Source organism: Sorex araneus, chromosome 5, assembly GCF_027595985.1.
Source record: "Sorex araneus isolate mSorAra2 chromosome 5, mSorAra2.pri, whole genome shotgun sequence".
Taxonomy (NCBI): domain Eukaryota; kingdom Metazoa; phylum Chordata; class Mammalia; order Eulipotyphla; family Soricidae; genus Sorex; species Sorex araneus.
The window spans coordinates 99,583,689-99,609,360 of NC_073306.1; the positions used below are offsets into that span (position 1 = coordinate 99,583,689).

At 38.2% G+C, this 25,672-nt stretch overlaps 1 long non-coding RNA gene across 1 annotated transcript; it reads left to right on the forward strand.

Moving 5' to 3' along the window:
• The first annotated feature begins 314 nt into the window (after nucleotides 1-314).
• On the forward strand, nucleotides 315-8,230 carry LOC129404870 (uncharacterized). The gene is made up of 3 exons (XR_008630199.1): nucleotides 315-549; nucleotides 4,599-4,790; nucleotides 6,629-8,230. It is a non-coding gene; the product is annotated as an uncharacterized LOC129404870 (long non-coding RNA).
• Nucleotides 8,231-25,672: the final 17,442 nt, after the last annotated feature.

Consider the following 25,672-nt stretch of genomic DNA (forward strand, 5'->3'; position numbering starts at 1 on the left):
AAAAAGCCCACGATCATTGGAAGCTTTTGCTTTGGACCATTGCTACGAGGACGGTACGAAATGCGGAAAGAGCCCGAATCAAAAGATCTCTTCAATATTCCTTTTAAAGCCCTTCCAAGCCCGAGTCAGTAATCCAGCTGCAGGTTCTGCACACTCATCTAGCTTTCTGTCTGCCTCGCTGCCTTCAGAGGGGTCAGTTAGACTGAACTCGCGCCTCCTCCTTGCCTTCTCGCAGGGTTCCCACGGGGGAACACCCACCTCATCGCAGGCCCAACCGCACAAGTGCTGCAGCCTGCTCTGGTCACGCCGCGGTGCCCCGAGCTCGGCGGCCCAGCTGGAAAGAAATGTTCGGGGCGGGGCTGCGGAGCACCCGGCGACTGCCGCACTCCCTAAACTGGCAAGGGGCGGAGACCGAGAGAGCAGCTTTGTCGCCGAGTCAAAATCCTACCTGAGAAAGACACTGCGCCTCTGGCAAGAGGGGTTAAAGGGATGCTGGAAGGGCACAAAGACTATGGCTTTTCAGGCAGGACCTTGTGTGACTCAGCAGAGGTCAGTGGTACAGTCCTGAGGTGGGAGTCCAGGGACCTCAGCCTTGCCCTGACATGGTTGTCTCATCACTCATGAAGCTGAGTCTTCTAATTCTCATTTATAAAAACCTAGGGGCTTGATCTCTTTTTTCTTTTTTTGTAATGTATTATTCTTTTTCGTTGTTGTTCTGAAAACGTTTAGAAAATTGCAGATCTTTGCTCACAGTGTGAGTCTTGCATTTCTATTCGGCACTTTGGTAGGTTTTTCCCCTCACTCCTTTCTCTCATATTTTGCTGGTTCCTCGAGTCTTTGTTCTGTGTAGAGATCTCATAGGTCACTCATTTTAACCACCCTATTTTACCTGCCAAGAGAGTCCTAAACTGGTTTTAACACCAAGCTACTGGTTCTCAAACTACACATTAAAATCACCTGCCACTTGTAAAAAACACCTTCCTAGAAGGTGAGAGATTCTAGATTCGTTGCTTTGGAGTTGTGCCTGGGAATCTGCATAAAAAAAAGTTGTGCATTGTATATCCTTGTTATCAACCCTTTACCGGATGGGTACTGCATAAATATCCTTTCCCATTCTGTAGATTGTCTTTGTACTTTGGTCACTGTTTCTCTTGAGGTGCAGAAGCTTCTTAGTTTGAGATAGTCCCATTTATTTATCTCTGTTTTCACTTGCTTGGCCAGTGGCGTGTCAGCTTTGAAGATACCTTTGGCTTCAATGTCTTGGAGGGTTTTGCCAGCCTTGTCTTCAATGTACCTTAGGGATTCTGGTCTGATGTTGAGGTCCTTAATCCATTTTGATCTGACATTTGTACATGGTGATAGGTGGAGGTCTAAGCCCATTTTTTTGCATGTAGCTGTCCAGTTTTGCCAGCACAATTTGTTAAACATGCTTTCCTTGCTCCACTTCGCCTTCTTTTGCTCCCTTATCAAAGATTAGATGGTCATATATTTGGGGGGATGTGTCAGAGTATTCAACCCTGTTCCATTGGTCTGCGGCTCTGCCTTTGTTCCAGTACCAAGCTGTTTTAATGACTACCACTTTGTTGGAAGTTGGGGAGGTTGATTCCTCCCATTTTCTTTTTCCCAAGAATTGCTTTAGCTATTCGTGGGGGCTTATTGTTCCATATGAATTTCAGGAGCGCTTGCTCCATTTCTTTGAAGAATGACAAGGGTATCCCTATAGGGATCGCATTGAATTTGTACAATGCTTTGGGGAGAATTGCCATTTTGACAATGTTAATTCTTCCAATCCATGAGCAGGGGATATTTTTCCATTTCCTCATGTCTTCTTTTATTTCCTGAAGTAGCGTTTTGTAGTTTTCATTATACAAGTCCTTTACCTCCTTAGTTAAGCTGATTCCAAGGTATTTGATTTTTTGAGGCACAATTGTGAACGGGATAGCTTTTATCATGTCGCTTTCTTCTCTCTCACTATTTGCATATAAGAAAGCCATGGATTTTTGGGTATTGATTTTATAGCCTGCAACTTTACTATACGAGTCTATTGTTTCTAGGAGTTTCTTGGTAGACGTTTTAGGGTTTTCTAAGTATAATATCATATCATCAGCGAATAGTGAGAGCTTGATTTCTTCCTTTCCTACCTGAATGCCCTTAATATCTTTTTCTTGCCAATCGCTATTGCAAGTACTTCCAGTACTATATTGAACAGAAGAGGAGAGAGTGGGCATCCTTGTCTTGTCCCTGTTCTCAGAGGGAAGGGTCTTAGTTTTTCCCCATTGAGGATGATGCTTGCCGTAGGCTTGTGGTAGATGGCTTTGACTATATTGAGGAAGGTCCCTTCTATACCCATTTTGGCGAGAGTTTTCATCATAAAGGGGTGCTGGATCTTGTCAAATGCTTTCTCTGCATCTATTGATATGATTATATGATTTTTATCTTTTCTTTTGTTGATATGATGGATTATGTTGATTGATTTCCGAATGTTAAACCATCCTTGCATCCCCGGGATGAATCCCACTTGGTCGTGGTGTATGACCTTTTTCATGAGTTGTTGAATTCTGTTTGCTAATATTTTGTTGAGAATCTTCGCATCTGTGTTCATCAGGGATATTGGTCTGTAGTTTTCTTTTTTTGTGGTGTCCTTGTTTGTTTTTGGTATTAGGGAGATGTGAGCCTCATAGAAACTGTTTGGGAGGGTTTGTTTCTTCAATTTCCCGGAAAAGCTTGAGAAGAACTGGCAATAGGTCCTCTTTAAATGTTTGGAAGAATTCGCTAGTGAATCCGTCTGGGCCTGGGCTTTTGTTTTTGGGAAGACTTTTGATTACCGTTTCAATTTCCTTGATGTTAATAGGACTATTCAGGAACTCCAGGTCTTCTTGGTTCAGACCTGGATGCCACCCTCCAAGGCTGTGCTTTGGGACACAGTTCAGATGACAAGTGACCTTGATTTTACAACCTGTTCTTTCTTACTTTCCCAATCTTTGTGCTAGCCAGAGTGGAAGCTACCTAGAAAGAATGACTCGGTAAAATGAAGATTAACTTTCTGTCCTTTTAAAATACATTTAACAAATATATAATGAGTCACAAGGGCTTTAAAAGGAATCCGGATATTGAAGAGATCTACTCTTCATTCGGGCTCTTTCAGCACTATAGGCACCAACCACTATACTTGGTCATGAAGATACCAGGAACCCAACAATCACAGAAATTTTTTTCTCCAGCTTGGGATATTGAACAGTGAGCAGCCAACTTAACAGGGTGTGTAAAATATGGAGAGGGAAGCACCGAATATGCTAGAGAAATTAACTTAGTTTTAAGGTCTCATGAGTATTGTCCAGAGCAACAAATCTCAAACATGCATATTAAAGCAGGGCATATTAAAACAGACTACTTGCTCTCCAGAGTTTCATATTCAGTAGATCTGTGAGGAGGCCTGAGAATTTGCATGTCTAACATCTTTCAAGTAATACTGATATTGTTTTTCTGGAGAGAGACTAAGTGGCTTTGAGAACCACTATCCTGGGAGAATTGACGTTTCATCTTTTGCTATTCAAAGTCTAATCTGAATCAGTAGCATCACCATGTTTGTCTTATCTGGAAACCTGTTTGAATGTGGATTTTCACATTTCACCCAAGATCTATAGATAATGATGATTCTGGATGATTCTGATCAACCAAGATCCCGGTTGATGCCTCTATGCATAGTAAAGTTGAAAAAGAGTCACCTCTCTAATCCACTGCTTACCTAATTTGACTTCTCATGGAAATCTCTTGAGTATTTTTAAAAATTAGTGATACTCAGCTTTCTAGCTTACTAATTCTTGTCTTTATTGAGGTAGGTAGAATGTGACACTTCCTCCCTCCCTGGGGTGATTTCAATTTACAGAGAATGTTAAGATCTGTAGGTCTAAGCTAAACACTGCCTAAGTAGAAGTTGGCCCCACAAAGAAAAGGCAGAAAGAGTGTTACTGAGGAACAGAATGTGAAAAGGCACAGTGGCAGAGAGAGCAAAGTGGGTTCATTGAATGGGGAATCAAGAGGTATTTGTTGACCTATAGATTTAAAGAGAAAGGCTACAGGAATTTTGTGGCTAAAGGCTACAGAATCCAATGGTATAAATCTCTATAACTTTTGTTTTTCTCTGAAGGATGGATATGTTCAAATTTTCAAGTATTGGCCCATGGAAATAAATATTGTGTGGATGGGAACAATGTACTCTTGGGATTGGCATAGCATTAATCATAAATAAATATTCATTATTGGTCTTGATGAAAATATTTTCTCAGGGAGCAATAATCTTTAAATGAAGTAGGCAAAGGATTGAGGAAGGGGGCACAAAAAATCAGAACTAAAGAGTAACAGGATATAACATTCTATAATTATACCATTCTGGCATAAGTTTAATTGTAAACTGAAAACAAATAAGAAAGTAAAAGAAAAGCTCTTTGCCCTCTACTATATGCTGCTATACATTTGTAAAGTTGTCTCCCTTCCTCTTTCTTTCAGGAGGATAATAGTTAATCATCTGAGATAACTGTAGACAAGTGATTTTAGCTGCTGATTCATGACTGGGTTTTTTTTTTTTTTTGGCTTTCCAGTTCATACCGGCGATGCACAGGGATTACTCCTGCCTCTGCACTCAGGAATTACCCGTGGTGATGCTCAGGGGACCATATGGGATGTTGGGAATCAAACCCGGGTCAGCTGTATGCAAGGCAAATGCTCTACCCACTGTACTATCGCTCCAGTCCCATGATTCATTGACCTGTGTCAGTTTTCAGATATAAAAGGTAGGCAATCCCTTACCGCAGAGGCAAGACCAACAGAATCAACATAAAAAGTCAACTATTTTTCGACTATCTTTAGTTTTCCTGTATTTACATTCCCACAGTTTTCCTCTCTAGAAACTCACAATCTGTTTTTTTTGTCTTATCACTCACTCCTCTGAAAATTATTCTTACTGGTCCTGGAATTATAGCTTAGACTTTCTACCATGTACACATGAAGACTGAAGCTATATCGCTAGCACCACCATATCAACTGTGATCTGGTAACCTCTAACATTACAACAGTAACTGCAAAGAAAAGAGGGGAGGTGTCATTACATTAATTAACTAATGATTAATAAGTAGGGCCACTCATATGACTTGGTGTGCTGAAGAATATGATTACAAAGCTATTGTTTCTATGATAAATTATGTATATATGTAATCATATAATTTATCATAGAAACAAAGTTAGAATCTTAGATGTTTGTAGTTTCCATGACAAATTATATTTTAAAAAAAATTTTAAATAAATTATTTGAAAACATATACACATATATTTATATCCAAGATCCTAACTAACTGCTTTGAGTTAGTCATCTCTGAGTACTTCATTTCTACAAATAATGTATGGATGTCATTATTAATTCTTTATATTTTATCTTATTAAACTCTCTTGTCAGTCTAATCTATAAGACCCCAGCCAGTAAGTAAAGAAATAATATAGTATCAACCATGCTATATTTTCAGGCTTTATTTTGACATGCTGACTTCCATCATTAGATTTCACAAATAGTTATGGAGCACTGTGCATCAAGCTCAGTTCTGATGCTGGGGGAACAGAATCCAGATTCCTAACTCCCTATCTCTTTACAAAAAGTTGCAAAGTTGGTTATTCAGACAACCAAGGGTTTTTCCAAAATACATTAGTTTGCGTCTGATTGAAAAATTGACAGTGCTGTTAAATGGGAGGATTCTGTGCCATCCAACTCCACTTAAGGCCTCAGCTAAACTATTAAATGGTCTCATTCATGCTGCAGCTGCAGGATTCCTGAGGTCATGCCAGTGGGTGCTGGGAATGCAAACTTGGGCTCAGTCTTGGCTTTTGACACCCTGAGCTTTGAGGAAAAACAAGTGGGCATTTGTTAGGGAAAGGCCTACAAAAGCACCACAGGCAAAGGGATTGAATACCCATGAGATTCCAGGCCAAATGCAAAAAAAAAAAAAAAAACCTGTAATCTGCCACTAGAGTTTTTGTTTTTGTGACCTCACTTTTTTGCTAGTTATGGAGGCAGCTGATGGCCCAGTGACTAAAGTGAGTGCCAACACAGAGTAGAAGTGACAGATACTCAAAATTAGAAGCTACATATTCTAATTCAAAGGCAGTCTAAACCAGTTTAAGGAAATAAAGACTTTTCTTTGACTTTTCAAGGCAAAGGAGAAAGGCATTTTTTTATTCAGATTCCTGGACCCAGGATATAGCCAAAAGGAGTTTGTGAAGGGACAACATAGGTGTCATGTGATTACATTAAAAGTCTATACAGTATTATTTTACACAGAAATTTTACATACATGTGTGTATGTGTGTTTGCCTTGCACACTGCCAACCCTGGTTCAATCCCCAGTATCCCTTATGGTCCCCCAAGCACCGCCAGGAGTATCCTGAGTGCAGAGCCAGGTGTAACCCCTGAGCATCTCAGGGTGTGACCCAAAGAGTAAAACAAAAAAAAGAGAGAGAAAGAAAGAAAATATCTGCAAGCACTGCCATGTGTTCTCTGAGCAAATTTGCCTCTAGTTAAGAATTAGTGGTATAGGGGAAAGGTGGGAAAGGTTTTGATATGACTTTTTTTTTTTTTTTTTAGGAAATGTAAGAAGGATTTTTTAGAAGTCTCCATATAGGAAAACCTTCAAATAACCATAGTCTTGGGCAAGAATTTTAACCTTTAGCATGAAATTTTAAAAACTTACATAGTACTTAAAACAAGGTTCATGCATATCTTACTATACAGTCCATCAGCCCAATGGTTTATTAAATTACATTCAATACTCATCATCATTTTGACTCTATCTTCAGTATTGTCTAGGAGCTCATCATGCAAATGATCAGGCTACCAATAATAGAATATAATACCCCACAAACAAACAAAATAATGGTATATGATGTTTGTTGTCATTCAGTGGGAAAGAGACAATGTCATCACCATTATAAATAATTATTAATAATTAAAATTAAAAACAAATATGAGTTAATGTGTTAATATTAAATAACTCCAAGAACTGATAAAATATTATTAAACATTTATTATTACTCATAATAAGAAATTTAGTAGGAAATTGGTAAGAAATATAACAAGCTTCTAGTTAGAAAGTTTTAGCTTAAGGTCTCTGATAGATTGCAATATCATGTCAGTTGTGACTCTTGTCATCTGAAGGTTTTAGTGGGAAAGGATTATACATTTCAAAATTTTCACGGGCTGTCAATTAATGTTGGAAATTTGGTTCTTCTGCAGTTAAGAAAGAATAAATGTGTTCAGAATGAATAATATGCTATGAGACAATTATATAAAACTTTTTCAAAAATATTTTTAAAGACCCCATCAAAAAATGGGGCGAAGAAATGAACAGAAACTTTACCAAGGAAGAAATACGAATGGCCAAAAGGCACATGAAAAAGTGCTCTACATCACTAATCATCAGAGAGATGCAGATCAAAACAACCATGAGATACCACCTCACACCACAGAGACTAGCACACATCCAAAAGAACAAAAGCAACCGCTGTTGGAGAGGATGTGGGGAGAAAGGGACCCTTCTTCACTGCTGGTGGGAATGCCGACTGGTTCAGCCCTTCTGGAAAACAATTTGGACGATTCTCAAAAAATTAGATATTGAATTCCCATTTGACCCAGCAATACCACTGCTGGGAATATATCCCAGAGAGGCAAAAAAGTATAATCGAAACGACATCTGCACATGTATGTTCATCGGGCACTGTTTACAATAGCCAGAATCTGGAAAAAACCCGAATGCCCCAGAACGGATGACTGGTTGAGGAAACTTTGGTACATCTATACAATGGAATACTATGCAGCTGTTAGAAAAAAGGAGGTCAAGAATTTTGTAGTTAAGTGGATGGGCATGAAAAGTTTCATGCTGAGTGAAATGAGTCAGAAAGAGAGAGACAGACATAGAAAGATTGCACTCATCTATGGTATATAGAATAACAGAGTGGGAGACTAACACCCAAGAACTGTAGAAATAAGTACCAGGAGGTTGACTCCATGGCTTCGAGGCTGGCCTCACGTTCTGGGGAAAGGGCAACTCAGAGAAGCGATCACCAACTATATTGTAGTCGAAGGCCATGTGGGGGAAGGGAGTTGCGGGCTGAATGAGGGCTAGAGACTGAGCACAGGGGCCACTCAACACCTCTATTGCGGGCCATAGAAGCTAAATAGAGAGAGAGAACAGAAGGGAATGCCCTGCCACAGTGGCAGGGTGGGGTGGGGGGGAGATGGGATTGGGGAAGGTGGGAGGGACGCTGGGTTTACTGGTGGTGGAGAATGGGCACTGGTGAAGGGATGGGTTCCCGAACTTTGTATGAGGGAAGTATAAGCACAAAAGTGTATAAATCTGTAACTGCACCCTCACGGTGATTCTCTAATTAAAAATAAATAAATTAAAAGAAAAAAAAAGTAAAAAAAAATATTTTTAAAGAGCAGTATTGTTCTTAATTAAAGGACACAGAAGAGAAATAAAAATCAAATGTATTTATACACATTTGAACACATATACACAGATCTTGATATGATCCTGATTTTACAAAAAGTGATGAAAGACATTTGGGAGACAATGATGATTTGAATATCATCTGTATATCATATATTATTGTATTGATATCTCCACAAAATTTTATAAAAGAAAATATCAAAAAATAAACCATACAGATGAGATATTTTTATGTGCTATATTCAGATAATATAATTAATTAGCAATGTAAAGAAATAAAATATTGTTATAGTCTACTACATGGATAAAAAATTTTAGAAAGATTAAGAGATAAAAGGAAAAAGCTGCACTATAATGTGCATTTTATTTTATTTTTATGAATTTCCAAAAGAGGCAAAATGATTAATCATCTGGTTGCTTCTGGGGTTGAAACAGCATAAGGAAAAATTCTGAGTTGATAAAAATAACCTTTATCTTGGTATCTTGGTATAGACCTATGTGAATAGAGTCATGTTTATATGAACTCTTCAAAGATCAATTGAAATATATGCTTATAACTTGTGTATTTCTCTATGTAAATTGTATCTTAAATTTTTTGTCTTAAATATTAGCAGTGTTACATTTCATAATGATATTGTGAGTAGGAGAAATACCCTGAAGTGTTTTTTGATATAGCATGTTGATGTCTAAAATTGTTTCTAATGGTTCTGGAGAAGAGAGTGGACTATACAAAATATGATGAGGCAAATTAGGAAAAATCAACAAATGATAAATCTGGTGACAAGTAGACTGTAGATATTTTTTAATGAACTTTCCTGTAAGTCTGAAATTTTATTAACTAAAAAGGTGGAGTGAATATGAAATGTTAAATGTATTTAACAAGGGTCAGAGATAGCTCAGTTGACTAAGCATATACTTTGCATAGAGTAGTCATGTCAGCCACTTCATGATTGGGGGCAAGTGTCGCCAGGAGTGATACCCCAGTAGAGATAGAATTAGTCACTGGGTGGGGCCAAAACTCCCCTCCACCCCAAAAAACCCCCTCTTCCTTTAGCCATGATTTACTCAGTAAAAGATACTGGAGGGTTAGTACAGTAAGGCATAGTACAGCCTTGCATGCAGCTATGAGACTGCAACCCTGGTTGAATATCCTAGCTCTACATATGGTCCCCTGATTACCACCAATGGTCACTTCTGATCACAGACAAAGGAATAGTTCCCTAGCAATACTAGGTGTGACCTCAAAACAACAAATTTAAAAAGGAACGTAAGACTGAAATTGATTACTATTGCAATACTGCATATTCACTCTGGTTTATTATGCCTGATTCCACTATATAAGTATTATTAGTGCGATACTTAAATATACTTAAATAAGTATATAAGTGTAACATGCCTGACTCCACTATATAAGTATTATTATTATTATAAAAAATATTTATCCTATCCTTTTGACGGGGGCAAGGTTTTTTATTATGATTTCAATAGAATATTGATCAAAGACTACAGGAAATATGACATACCTCCAGCAACTTTCTGAACCTTATCAGGTCCCCTCTAACATTTACTAGGCATACATGTTTCTCCCATTTACTTAAACTTTTAATCTTTTTTGTTTTGTTTTGTTTTGTTTTGTTTGGGGGTCACACCCGGCAATGCACTGGGGTTACTCCTGTCTCATGCACTCAGGAATTATTCCTGGCGGTGCTCGGGGACCATATGGGATGCTGGGGATCAAACCAAAATGCCCTACCTGCTGTGCTATTGCTCCAGCCCCAAACTTTTAATCTTTTTCAGATCCCTTTTACTGCCTGGAAATTCCAGGTTCCCAAAGTTTCTGCACAGACTGAAATTACAGTTCAAATGATCTGCCAAATGATCAACACTCTGGTCTGGTTTGTATGCTGAGATTGTCAAGCGTAAACTGGGTCTGGAAGGAGACAAACACAATTACAGTGGGGCTCCTTCCATAAATGTCACAGGTGAGAAAGGGCAGGGGCATGGTCTGCTCTTGGATGGCAGCCCCTGGAGGGCAAAGGGAGAGCAGTTTTAATTCACTATGTAAATTATACCGGCTGTCAGGATGTCAGGGGGGTGAGGAAGCGAAGTTGTGAATTTATAGGGTAAATGTGTGAAAAGAAAAGGATATGCCAGGTTCAGGTTAATTTACTACAAAGATTTTTTTTTTTTAGACAAAGTGTGCTCAGAAAATACCGACACCAGTTTTTGATACTTTGTGCTCAAAAGGCAATGGGGGAAAACATTATTTATTGTAAAATGCACATGGCAAATGAAAAGTGGGGTGCCAAATTTAAAAATGTGTCAAAAAATTAGTAGGATAGGTTAGGAGGCCATAGCAAAGTCTTGGGGCAGAACTATTATTGAAAACACCTTAAGGACAATCCATGTGACTGCCTGATAATGAAAAAAAAATGTTCATATTTTCTTAAAATGCTTTATCTCAGCATGAGGTTATCTCTATAATTACTAATGATAATATGAAAATTGTATATCTACGGAAATATGGTGATTCTCAGAAAACTTATATGAATAGCTACATCTAGGCAAAGGGTAAAAAAAAGGAGATCAGGGCTTAAGGATGCTTGGGCGTTCTTCATTACAGGTTGGAAAATTAAGTCATCAGGGCTTAAGGATACTCAGTTCTTCATAATACGTTGCACTTTTCCACCAGGAAATCACTCCTCGGGTCTTGATTTTACAAAATGCTTCAAGCTTATCAGCTACTTTTACATTTCCCCTCACATTTGGATCTCACCACTATGAAAGGCATAGACAGTAGGCATTATAATATGTTTTGTATCTGGGGACACTGAAACTTTGATTTGGGGACCACACCCAGCAGTAATTAGGTCTTACTCCTGGTACTGCACTCAGGGAACACTTCTGGCAGGGCTCAAGGGGCCATATGACATCCTGAGAATTGAACCCAAGTTAGCTGCTTGCAAGGCAAGAACCTTGCCTGCTGTACTGTATCCTTTAAAACATATATTTTAATAGGGAAATTTGTGTGGACTCAAAGAAGGAGGATATTAGACATGGTCTGGGAATTCTAATAGGTTCATAATGTTAAGATTGGTTAAGATTGTGTTTGCATCAAGGAGATAGACTAAGAGAACAGATTCTTTTTTTATATATAATGTACGAGTACTGCTATTTATTCAGCCATTGATTAAGCTGATTGAATTGGGCATGAACTCCACATTACTTTTACTTTATTCAGAATGTTAATTTAATTTAATTTTATTATTTTATTGTTATTTTTTTATTCACTTTGAGATACAGATACAAAGCTTTCATGTTTGAGTTTTGGTCATACAATCATAAAACACCCATCCTTTCACCAGTGCACATTTTCCACCTCCAAAATCCCCAGTATTCCCTACCCCCACCCCCGAGAACAGATTCTTGACTGTGGAATATATTAGGGAAAATATTGTATCCAACAGGTTACACCAAAGGCCCAGGGTGCATACATCATTTAGTCAAGGGCAATCTGAGGATAGTATTTTACTGTATTTTTTCTCAGGGTAATTGACTTGCCTGAAAGTATTCATTTCAGCCAGCTAAGGAATTCCTTACCTCACTAAACTAAGCTCTTTCTCTTTACTTACTTCACTTTTCCTGCTTGCTTCAATATGCAGTGTGGAGGAAATTGGAGCTTACAGATAATAATAAAAATAAGTGAGTTTAAGTCACAGCCTTAGGAGGTCTGTGTTACAACTCTTGTATGACCTCCAACTTCTCTGAATTTAATGTAATTATCAGAAAACTAAAGGGGACTACTTAAAACAAACGCATCCTAACTCTTCCTAATTCCGTCATCTTAATAGAACACTCTTTCCTCAGCACCTCCTATATATGACCTTTCAGCATCATCTTGTTCATACATATGCCCTCAGTTTTGTCTAGCCAAGTGGACAAAGAAAACTCCTGTGTCTTGCTGATCATGGTTTGTTGGAAAAGTGCTTTAAGTGTCATTTCTACTTTTTAAGAAACTACCTGATGGTATTGTGTTCCCTTTTTCTCAGTTTCCCAGCAACAATGCTGCTATATAATTCACTATTATTTTCAGGTAGAGAAGCTCACTAGGTGCCTTTGGATCTGGAATCACACCTAGGTATCTTTGAAGATTATGTCCTAGTGGCTTTAATAATGTGGAATATAGCAAAGATTATTTTTTTACTTCAGACATGTTATGTATTTATTTGCTAATAGTTTGCAAATGCCTTTTTTAATGTGGAAAAGAAACAGTGTAGAGTCTCATTCCCCAAGAATTGTACATATTTTAAGTGACCCATGTTATGTGAGAGTCATTTCTCATGTCTCCTTCAATAGCAAAGCCATCTCTTAACTCACGGTAACCATTCAGGATTGTCTGTAAAGGGGGTATTTCCGGCCAGAAAAAGTACGGAGTGGGCTGGGAAAGGGAGGAAATTCTCACCCTAAGAATTATGTCATTGTTAAAATAAGTTCTATTTGGTGAAGTGTAGCCAACCTATAGAGATATCCTTATTTCTGACATTCCTAATATATTTTTCTGCCGAGGAGTGATGGCATGACTGAGTTGATAAAATCAGTACCCTTTTGGATTTTATGAACTATTTAAATTATATTAAGTATATGAAAACTATAACAATATAATTTATCTGGAACATGAATATATACAAATAGTAATAAAATTGTCTGAGACTGTGGGCCAACACCCCCAAGTAGATCCATATTATATTTATAGAAACCTACAGTTATTTGTATTGTTAGATCACTCAAGGAAACAGGTAAAAATAAATGGATGAGTACTATATTCTGTCAAATTGCAGATATACCCTGAAAATCGTGAGCTTTATTGTTGGTTTTATTTTATTTTATTTATTTATTTTTCTTTGCTTTTTGGGTCACATCCAGCGATGCTCAGGGGTTACTCCTGGCTTTGCACTCAGGAATTACTCCTGGCAGTGCTTGGGGGACCATATGGGATGCCGGGGATTGAACCTGGGTCAGCCGCGTGCAAGGCAAACGCCCTACCCGCTGTGCTATCCGCTCCGGCCCCTGGTTTGATTTTTATTAGAGGGTATAAGACTGTAACTGGAAGCTAAGTGAAAAATTTCCAGTAGCCCAAAGCACTTCTTATTTCTCAGGCACAGAATCACTTTATGTAAATGTGCTCAGTTCCACAGAAAAGCAGTGAGAAAGTCATTGACTTTGAATTTTGCATGCCTTAAAGCAAATGTCTAGGTTCACAATAGTCTCTATTCTGGTCATTTAAGACAGATGGGGGGGAGGGAAACATATGGGCTAGGCAACTGAGTTCACAAATATAACTTTGTCTACCTTCAACTTCCTGGCACTCTAAGATTTACATCAGATTACAAACCCATTTTTGCTTTTAAAATCAAGTGATTACCTTTCTTCCATCTGCATATCTTTTGTCCCCTTTGTTTTATAGTGAAGCAAATAGTTTTATTTAGGAAATATGAGAGGGAGTGATAGGTGGGGAGAGAAAGACAGGGCAGGGGAAGGAGAGGGGTGGAAGGGCTGGAGAGAGAGAGAAAGAAAGAGAGAGAGAGAGAGAGAGAGAGAGAGAGAGAGAGAGAGAGAGCCCTATAATTATGCACCGTAGGCTGGGATGCTGGCAACTCCAGAATAATGTTCACCAGTCTGTATTTCTTTAAAATCTAATGCCTGTCTCGGTTTTATGGCCACAAAATCTATAATGCCATGTTATTTGTTCCCTCTACTGTGTAGAAGTACTCTTGGAGCTAATTCATAGTGTCACTTGTTAAGAGGCCATTTTATTAAAGAGTTGAGATTTTCTGAGAAAAACAATTATTTAATTGATACCCAGTGGGGATGAGTGAGGAGTGGTGTTTCCTCTTCAGCCTAGCTCTGTAGTTGCATGATGTAGCAAATACTTTCAGGGAAAGGGGCAATTCCAGAGTGAAGCACACGGGAGCTATTATTAGTGTTTAGAAGAGTAAAACCAACGGTGCACAGATATAATATAATGCTGCTTTGACGTATTTTTTCTTTTCTGTTTTTTTTCCTTTTTCTCTTTTATCTTCTTCCTTCCTTCCTTCCTTCCTTCCTTCCTTCCTTCCTTCCTTCCTTCCTTCCTTCCTTCCTTCCTTCCTTCCTTCCTTCCTTCCTTCCTTCCTTCCTTCCTTCCTTCCTTCCTTCCTCCCTTCTTTTCTTTCTTCCTTCCTCCCTCCCTCCATCCTTTCTTCCCTCTCTTTTGATTCTCACTTAGTGGTTAGATTCTTGGCTCAGAGTTTGGGGTTAACTCCTGGTGATACTTTGGTTTCTAGAGGTGCTGGGATTGAACACAGGCCTCCTGCATGCAAAGCATCAATATATTCTCTCACCTTGTACTGTTTTGATAGACCTGTGTCTGTCACCTTGGGCAATGACCATCAAGAAATAGATTAATTTATCTTAGAAATGCAATATATATTCCAAGCTATACAACCTAACTTTGACTTTTTGATTTCCATATTCTTTATTTCCCAGTGAAAGTAAACCCATTTTCTATACTAAATAAAAATTGGCAATAACAGGCCAGAAAGATAGCACAGGACACATGATGCTTGGTGCTTGCTTCATATGTTCAATATATTCAACCCCAAATTGATCCCTGACACCTCATATGATTCCCCTAGAGGTGGATCTTCTGACAGTAGATCACTTCTCCTATCAGAAGTGATCCATGAGCACAGAGTCAGGAGTGAGCCCTGAGAACTGTGGGGTATGGCCCACAAGCAAAACAAAACAAACAGGACAGAAACAGAATATGCTGTTGAAGGTGTTGAGAAAAAAAACCTCAGATACTGTTAATGGAACTGTTAACTGATTCAATTTTTATGAAAAACAGTAGATTTTTTGGTAAAAATCAAATTATTTCTAAAAACATTAAAAGATCTACCATATTATTCGGCTATTACACTCAAGGAATCTATTCAAAGGAAAAATGTATAATTCTAGAAGATTCATGCCTACTTATGACACCATTTACAAAAGCCAAGATATGGTATATGAACAGTATTGAAAACCATTCAACTATAAGAGAAGATGAAAGCCTCAACTTTGTGTTAACATGGAGCTAAAGGATTAAGATTAAAGTTTCTAACTATAGAAAATCAGAAGGAAAAATTTAAATACCAGATGATCTCACTTGATTTTGTGTTTTATATAAGGAAACACGTAAAGTGAACAAAGCCAAATAAGAGAAAACACTTAGGCTTTGTGGAATTGTGGTTGCCAAATCAGGCATGGGAAATGAACTGACAGGGTCCAGAATGTCCAGAAGACTGTGGTGGAGGGATATTGACACTCTGGTGGGTGAATGTGGTGTGATAACTCTACATCTGTAAATCACACAATCTTGTAGTTACCTCAACAAAATTCTTAAAATTCGATTAATTAAATATAAAATAATTAGATTTTTTTTTAAAAAAGATGAGCCTATTCTAATTCCCTATTGTGCCAGTCTTCTTTACCCACAAAAATGCTGGCTGAATGATAAGATAATCTTTCCAAGGCTGGATTAGTCGTATAATTTTTCGGGCCCTTGCCTTGTATGCAACCAACCCAGGTTCCATCCCAGACAAGCGGGGTGGTCCCCTGAACTCAGCCAGGAGTGATCCCTGAGAGCAGAGACACCCTGAGCCCAACCGGTGTGGCCCCATAACAAAATAAAATAGAACCAGCTTTCCCAGTGGCATCATGGGAAAAAAATGATTGTATAAGATCTCTTCTTTTTATGACCTGAAAACCCACCAAACCTGGTCTCTTTTTCATCTTGTACCATTATCTGCCTGGTGGCTCCACAGTCATTCTGGCTACTTTCATCTCCTGGAATGTTCCTTAATTTCTCATGCTTATGAAGTTTTGTACATGTTGTTCTCCTCTACCTGAATCACTTCTTTTCCTGACAAATTTCCTGGTTAGCAAATTAAACTTTACTCATTCTCAAATACTCAGTACTTCAATGATATTAGTCTTGACACCCTCTTTTGCTAAGCACCCATGTTACATATGTACTTCTCTGCAGACTACTTTCCACAGTGACTATACTTCTAATATTTATTCAGTGGCATTGCTGTCCTTCTCTAGAACGTGAACTTCTGCAGTTTCCAGGTTTTATCGGTTTTTGTTCATATCTTTAACCTCAACATTAAGCCAAGGACATAGAATACATTGATCTCAATAAATGCCTGTTATTATTGATGTGAAGGAATGCATGCTTTACCCTATTGGGTACAATTGTCTTTCAGAGCTTAGTTTAAAAGAACTGTCCAAATGTGACATCAAGTAATAGTTCGCATCAAGTTCACTGGAAATTAAGAATCTTTGCTTTTTTTCAGGCGGCTGCTGATTGAGAACAACCCTCTTCCCTTTTTAAATGGTTTTTATTCATTATCCTGTACCTACTGAGAAGCTTCATCCTCACTGGGACTACCTACTAGGCATCACGCTGCAGTATCAGTCTCAGATATAATGCATGTCTGACATCTACTGGTCATAGAGGGGAGTACTACTAAATCTATGACAAGATATTTATTTGTTGGAGAAATCTTTCCGACTGCGAAAGCTCTATGGGATTTAGATTCCAACACACCTGAACATTTCATTTGGGAAGCCTTTCTTCTTGGCTTCTCTTTTGATCACTGAAGGTGATACAGCTAGTTGATTACATCAGGGCCATACAGCTAATTGTGTACGGCCCCAACTCTAACCTAGACAAAATCAGGCTATTTTGTTTTTGTTTCTGTTTTTTTCATTGAGTTTTTGGGAAGTGGGGCGGGGATCATTCAGGGTTTACTTCTGGCTCTGAGCTCGGGGACCACTCCTTGCGGTGCTGGGGAGACTATTTGGGGTACCCTGGATGGAACTGGGCTGCCTATTTGCAAGGCAAGTGCCCTACCTTCTGAACTATGGTTCCAGCCCTTTTGTTGTTGTTCTTAGGAGAATTCTGAATGCTAAGCAAAGTACATCTGATTAACAATGCTGACCTTAATTTTTAAAAAACAAATGGAACACCTGAAACTTGTTTCAGGTTACATGCCAGCAATCTCTGATTCTTCTCTTTCACATTCCAGAATGGATCTGAATTTCTGCCCACAGATTCACTATGTCTAAAGTCAAATTATATGGGACCATTTGAAACAAGCTAACTTAAAAATTTTGAATTTCACATCAAATAATTGGGCTAAGATATATGGTAGGGTTTGTGTTGCATGGTGTTGGATTGTATGCCAACAACAAGATTTTGAAAAATTAAAAACATACCAGATGTGTATGTCCCAAAAGCCATGATTGTTAACAGAAAAACTGACAACTTTTAACTAAAAGACCAAAAAACTGCCATCCTAACTAGAGTAGACAAGATTGTTGTACCTTCCAGAACAGCTAGCTGTTCTGTGACCTGGCAAAAATTGACTGGGAAAAAAAAAATGTGAGATTGTCCAATAGCTATTACTTTTATCTACTTCAAGGGGCTAGATTTAACCATAGTCATCTTTTATTCAGGTGTGGTTTACATGAAAACAAGCCTCTTAACATTCCTGCAGTCAATCCAGAATTAAAAAAAAAACAACAAACATCTTAGCACCTGCCAGGAAGATCTTCTCTTGCCTTGATGGTTTTGAGAACCAAGCACTCCAGAGAGCGTTTCCTTCTGAAATGAAGGAAAGAAGTGGTTTTCTAGAAGTATTCACTGAGTACTTCCAAAAATTTTCCTGGTACTCTTCAGCTCAGAGTGTACTTTAAAAGATCTTTGCTCAAAATAGTACTCATCGCTAATTAATGGATATTGACTGGTAATTTCATTCTGTAAGAAGTAAAAGTATCACCTTTACTTTAAACCCCATAACAAATGTGTTAAGTAAAATGGTACAGGGTCCCAGAAGATTAAGGATAAATTAAGGTACTATTTTAGTTCATATAAGATTGAGACAAAAAAAGACAAAAAAAAGGTAGCTTGCCAGGCTTTGCTGTATGGGCAGAATACTCTTGGTAGCTTGCCAGGCTTTTCTAGAGGGACGGAGGAATTGAACCCTGGTCGGCCGTGTGTAAGGCAAATGCCGTACCCGCTGTTAGACATAAGTGTCTAAAATCTAAACCAGATAATTAAGTTAAAAATGTTTTTTATACTTCAGATTTGAAAAAGGATTAATAGTCCTGTTATAGTGGATATTTTTAATTGAAAAAAGTTTGAAACTATATTCAAATTCCTCCACTTAGGATATTTATGTAATACCAGTTATTACTATATCCTTAATTAGGAAACAGACTGTTAACATATAGGATATTTGCATAGATGGTTGTGATGTAGCTAAAATAAACATAAATGTAAGTATCTGTAATTCTTCTAATTTCTCAGAGTCACTGAGAATAGGAGTTGGTGAAAGAATAATCAACCCTTGATGCAGTACCCAGCACATAGGTATTCAGCAACTTTTGTGGGTGTGAATGATTGGGTATGCACATTACTTACACATTTATCAGTCAATACTAGAAGGTATTGATACAATACTACTTCTTGTGGTTTTAACATGTAACAGTATATGTATTCTTTTCCCGGGTCCATCCTTACTCTGTTAAACTTAGATTCTTGCTCAAAAAATATTCTGGTTTAAAACTAGAAGGATTACTGGAGACATTGGTGGTGGGGGGCTGGAGCTATAGCACAGTGGTTGGGCTTTCGCCTTTCATGAGGCCAACCCATGTTCGATTCCTCCGCCCCTCTCGGAGAGCCCGGCAAGCTACTGAGAGTATCGAGCCCGCACGGCAGAGCCTGGCAAGCTACCCGTGCATATTGGATATGCCAAAAACAGTAAAAATAAGTCTCTCAGTGAGAGACGTTACTGGTGCCAGCTCGAACAAATCGATGAGCAACGACAGTGACAGTGATTGGAGGTGGGAAATTTATACCTGTGGACGGATCAATGGGTGTTGGAACATTGTATGACTAAAACCCAATCATGAAGCTTTGTAACTATGTATCTCATGGTAATTCAAGAAAAATAAAATAAAAGACATAAATAAAACCAGGAGGATAATCCCAGGTACCAAGTCAGTAACGAATCTCAGTGAAGATTTATGCCCTGACTCGGTGTAGTCTCAGCACTACAAACTTTCTCAGTCCTTCATGCCATTCGCTGCAGCCAGTTCTGGTGACTTGCTGTTTTTGTGGCTGTTCACACTTTTTTCTCAGTGATCTGGTACTTTCCAAGATCTGGCTGAAGCTGAGTAATCAGCCAGGTGGCTGAGTACATGTGGATGGTGCATTCACAGATGCAGTCACCCAATGGCCATGAATATTGTTTGAATAAATATAGAGAGCAGACCCCAGGGGTAGAATGGATAACACATGTCAGTAGACCTTTACAGTTCAAAGGTCAATTGTATTTTTCTGCTATAATTTTCACTCTAACATAGAGCGATGATGAGAAACATGTTTATTTTTATTTATGTCAAATGTGGAATGCTTTATGAATTAGCGTTTCATCCTTGTAAAGGACCGTTCTTGTCTTCTTTGTACTGTTAGAATTGTAGTATATGTGCTACCTCAGCTGCCTCAGCAGCCTGATGAATAAATCCAGAACTGCAACTGTTGGGCTACTGAGTCAGCTGCTTTTGGAGCTGTGAAAAATGGTGGTCTGTGAGCTTACTGTGAGCCCGTCTCTCTATAAGGAACCCCAGTGGTAACTACTTACTTAGGAAAGTTGATCTATTCCTTAGATGGTGTAGGTGACACTAACATCCCTAGAAATTTTTTTTTAAGTATTGTTTGTAATCTTAATATATTTTAACTAAATGAAAAAGGGTTGTAACAGGTAGTTAGACATTTGTTTATTGATCTGTCCCCCTGCCTCTGGTCATCTACCACAATGGGGTTGTGAACACCCCCTTTTCATGTGACTTGTCACCTTGGCAAGAACTTTAGTTTATTATTTTCTTCCAAGTTCCAGTGTTTAATAAAACCTTAGAATAAGTGATCATTATGATAAGAATGTTCATTCTGGAAAAGTTTGGAAATACTTTCTGGTTAGAATGAGATTTTTGGCATGTTTGACTGTGGTCTTTGGCTATAAATTCTTGAAATGCTGACATAGTTGAATTTATTTTTGTTTTAAACACAATTGCTAACATTTCCAGCAGCCCATATGGACTTGATAAATACATTGCTTTTGCTTACTGTATAAGTGAATTGACTTAGGAATAATTATGATTTTGGGAATCTTGAACATTTTTCTTCATTGAACTTGATGCTGAAGTGAATTTAGAAATACTTCTTTGTCATCATAATTTTGGGGTTTCGGAATTGTGTTTGGATTTTCAGGAAATTGGTGGTAACTTTATATTAGCTGAGAAAAGTAAATTTTAAAATTCTCAGCGAAGAGGAAAATGATTCACTTTTTCATAGGAAAAAACTCTTTTTTCAAGGGAATTTTCTGCCAGCTTGTGTGGAGAAGCCCTCAGACATGACTTGACCTTTTGACACATCAAGAAATTGTTTTCTTTGCTGAAACACGAAATCATAGGAAAGTTGCTTATAATGGGAAGGTGAGTATTCTATAGTGTGTAGTACATGGAACAAAAACAGCCGTGTGTCATTCCCCATGTACAAGTGGATTTGGTTTCTATAACTGTCAGTCAAGCAGAACTTACAGATTGCACTTTTCATTCACTTACCCATTGCCACTTGAATGTCCGTTCTTCAGGAAATAAATCACAGTGGCCTTTCTGACAAGGATACGGTGACAGATAGTTTATAGTGATATTCTCTTAAGGAGAAGTCACCTTTCTGTTTCTTTTATACATTTCTTTATGTGTAAAGAAAAAAAAACAATTTTATGGAGGAGTTTCTTTTGAATATACATTATTAGAAGCAAGCTCAAGTATGTTCTTTTTTGGTGGGTGTTTGCTTTATTGACTACAGCCAGGCCATTAGAGTGAGTACATAATCTCCATAGTTGGAGGTTTGCCTCTTGCCTCAAGTCTTGCTGCAAATACTCACCCACTGGGTGTTAAACTGCCACTATAGAGGGGCACCTTTAGTTATGACATCGCACACTCACATAACTCTCTCTCTCTCTCTCTCTCTCACACACACACACAAACACAGACACATCATTGGAACCTTTTGATGTTTGTCTGGTTCTACTGGATATGATGCGTGGTAACATTTTCTTTTTCTTTTTAAATCTAACCATAACATGAATTTATTGCCAACTTGTAAAATGATCAGTCAGCATTGCTTGTTTAACATTTAGCAGATATTCTCACTAATATACAAAATGCAAAATTAGAGCTGGAAATTTAGAGCCAAAAGTATAGAACATTGGGTAAGGACCATATGGTTCCTAGAGAATTACCAAGAGCAGTAACTGAGCACAGCCAGGAGTAAAGCCCTGAGCATTGATGAATGTGACGCCCCAACCCAAAATAAGTAGTAATGCAGAGTTAACCTTTTTCATTTTTGGCTACACACAACAGTGCTAGGGGCTTACTCCTGATATTGTGCTCATAAATAACTCCTGATGGTACTTGGGGGACCTTGTGCAGTGCTGGGGACCAAACCAGGTTGAGCCACATGCAAGGCAAATGTCTTAACCCCTGTATCATTTCTCCAGTGCCACCCCCACTCCTCAAGTTAACATTTTGAAGTGACTGCTGTATTCCAGGTTATGCTGCTAGATCACAGTCATCTTGCTGAGCAGAAATATTAATCTCACTCATAACTGGAAAACTCACCAACAAATTGGTGCTGGTATTGAAGCCTGTATATATATATATATTTAGCCTAAAGCCCAAATACCCCATCAGAGGCTCCAAGTTTAATAGTGAAGTCAGACATTCAAGAACATCAGAGAAAATGGTTGCAGTGGAAAGAAATTTGCATAATTCCAATCTATGCCCCAAAGTGAGTTCTTTATACCATTAAGTAACTGAATGAAAATGGAATTTTCATAGATACTTAATTTGTCACCTGGCTCAATGTGAACTCATGGTTGACTAAATTGTTTCCCTTTTTAATGTTCCTCAGATAAGGAATCCTGGGGAATCATCCTTACCCCCTCTTTATTTCTTGCCTTCTAACTCTGGAGACAGTTAATAATCTCCTTTTTGCTGCTCCAGTACAAGTTCCTTCTTACAGGGAGATCAGTGACCACCCTCCCTGCTGTTCCGGTTGCTCGGATCTCTCCATTCCCCACCAGGTGTCTTACCCCCCTCCTCTCCGACCTCCGGTACCACACACTGATGGGTCTCCTTTCTTGCTCTTCTTTCCAATCCTCCTGTGACTTCACAGCTATTTTATTTTGATTTTTAAGACAGTCACTCTATTGAAAAAATGCAAATACACTGGACTTTTGAACAACATGAGGGGAAGGACAGATATATTCCTCGGAGTTAGAGACTGATGCACAATTTTTGATAACCCCCAAATTTTGCCAGTTGTCTTCTTAGAAACCTTACTGGCAACATAAACGATTAACATATCTTGTATTATCCTATGTATTAGTTTGTAATCTTACAATAATAAACCACAGAAAAGGATATAAAAGTAATAGAGAAACTACAGCTGTAGTATTGTATCTGCTCCATTAGTTTCATTCCCTGTTTACAAGCAGATTGTGCTTAAATACATCTGGGCAGTTCAAATTCATGTTGTTCAAGGATCTGCTGTAAATTAAAAGTTGTTGCTTCTTGATAGAACGTGTCTAGAGGTAAGACTATATTTAAAGTGGGTCTGTGTAAGACAAATTGAATAAATTTTCTCTGGCAGAGTAATGACTAATTTACTGACATATTTTAGATAAATTGTAAATCGCACAATAGAGCCCCAAAGGAATAAGATGCAAAAAAAAATACCAAATGCTGGCAACAAGAAATTTTCAATAAATTTCACTTGATGTTACTTTTATGTTCCATGCAATATTAAAGTTGTCAAACCTTATTTAACATGAAAGGAAAGCATTCGTCGTTTTTTTTTTCTGTCTTTCTTTTTTTTTTTTTGGGGGGGGGCTACATATGGCTTGCTCATGGCTCTGCACTTAGGAGTAATTTCTGGTGGTACTCAGGGGACCATATGGGATTTTGGGGTCAAACCTGGGTTGGCTACATGCAAGGCAGGCACCCTACTTGCTGTGCTTTTGGCCCTCTCTTTTTTTTATGTTAATGTTTCTACTTAAAAATCACTGCTGTGACACATGAAAATGGAATACATTTTATCCTCAGGTTAATGTAGTTCAGTATAAGCCATTTTTAATGCATATTATTCTAGACTTTTAGTATTTCTAATCTAAGACTCTTGTATATAACAATACCCACTAAGTCCCTAAGGTTGTCTGATCTTAGTGTGAAAGTGAACTTTGGCTCTGTCATATCAGAATTCTGAGATTAGTTCTTGCTCACAAAAGACTTGAAGTTCACTTTGGTGATCAGCAGGTTTCAAGTTGTTAGGAGAAGTTGGACATCGGCTAATGTTTTTCTTTTATCAAAGTTTTTTAAAATTAATTTTTATTACATTTTTATTAAAAACACCGTGATTTGCAAAGTTGTGTGTTCTACAGTTGGTTCAAGCATTTAGCGTTCAGCACAGCACAGTGACCTTCCACCAACAGTGTGTGCAATGTGTAGTGTGGCTTCCCTCCACCAACACCCCCAGTTCCCTCTCAGCCTCAGCCTGCCCCCTTAGGCACAAAACAAATTTACTTTAGATTTATGTATTTTATTTACTTTGTATTTATGTAAGAATGCCAATAAGACTAAGAAATGGCAAGTAGAATGATCAGAAAGTGAATCAGTAAGAGCCAGTCTGTGATTATGTAAATTTGGACTTAATAAGAAAATTAAAACCATTTAATACAATATAATAAAATACCTGTTCTCACATATATGTGTGTGTGTGTGTTCAATTCTGGAATCTACAGTATATTACATTAAATTTTATTTTATACTTGGATCTCATCATGTCTCACTTGTTACTAGTAAAACTTTTAAACTGTATTTATTTTGGAATTTTTATCAAGCAGATAAAACCTACATATGTAAAATTTCCCTTACATTTATATAAACACTGTGGTTTACAAAGTTGTTCATGATGATTTGTAAGTCATTCAGTATCCTAACACCAATCCCACGACCACTGCACCTTCGCTCCACCCTTGTCTCTTGTTTTCTAGTCTTATCTCAATTACTTATTTTATATTGGACTGGAGCAATAGCATAGTGGGTAAGACGTTTGCCTTGCACATGGCAAACCCGGGTTCGATTCCTCCATCCCTCTCGGAGAGCCCAGCAAGCTACCGAAAGTATCCCGCCTGCAAGGTAGAACCTGGCAAGCTACCCTGTGGCGTATTCGATAGGCAAAAAAAAAACAGTAACAAGTCTCACAGTGGAGACATTACTGGTGCCTGCTCGAGCAAATTGATGAGCAATGGGATGACACTGAGAGTGACCGTGCTTGTTATCAATATATTTGATAACAGAATGATCAAAAAATGTTTCCTTAGAAGAAAATTAGTGTAAATTGTGTCTCACCAGAGAGCACTTGTGTGAGCAGTTATTAAGGCGCTGTCTACAGGTTAAGCCTTCTGTGTGTTTTGTGTTAATAAAGTTCAGTTGCCTTTTACGTTACATCTGATCCAATGTGGCATACTACTATTGGTTTATTAGTTTTGTCGAGATTGAGATGTCGCTTCAGGAAGTCCAGAAAGCTTGAGGGGGTGGTATATTTGAAGTTAAATTTAAAATTGCGTGGGATGCTTTGGGGTGTGATTTTTTTTGTCAGCAGATTAATTTCTGGGTGAGGCTTGATCTTGACAGTGGAGTCTTGCAGGGGTCATGGTGGCGATTTTGAAATGGGGGAGCAATTGGCTGCTGGAGCTGTTTGGGCGGGTGCTGGGCTGACCCCCCCACTCTGAGGTGCCCTGGGTGTCTGTCATTCTCTGGTATTCAGATAAATTTTTCCAGCTTGTTGTTCTCTTTCGAGGTTCATTTATGAGTCTCCGGAACAAGGCTGGTAGACAACTCACATGGCGGCAGCAATGGATGTGGTTTGTGGTTGTGACTGATATATATTTTTTGTTCCTTATTTTTTGGTGTTCTCATGTCCTTCTGGATTCACCTCTTGATGTAATCAATAATTTTTCATAACT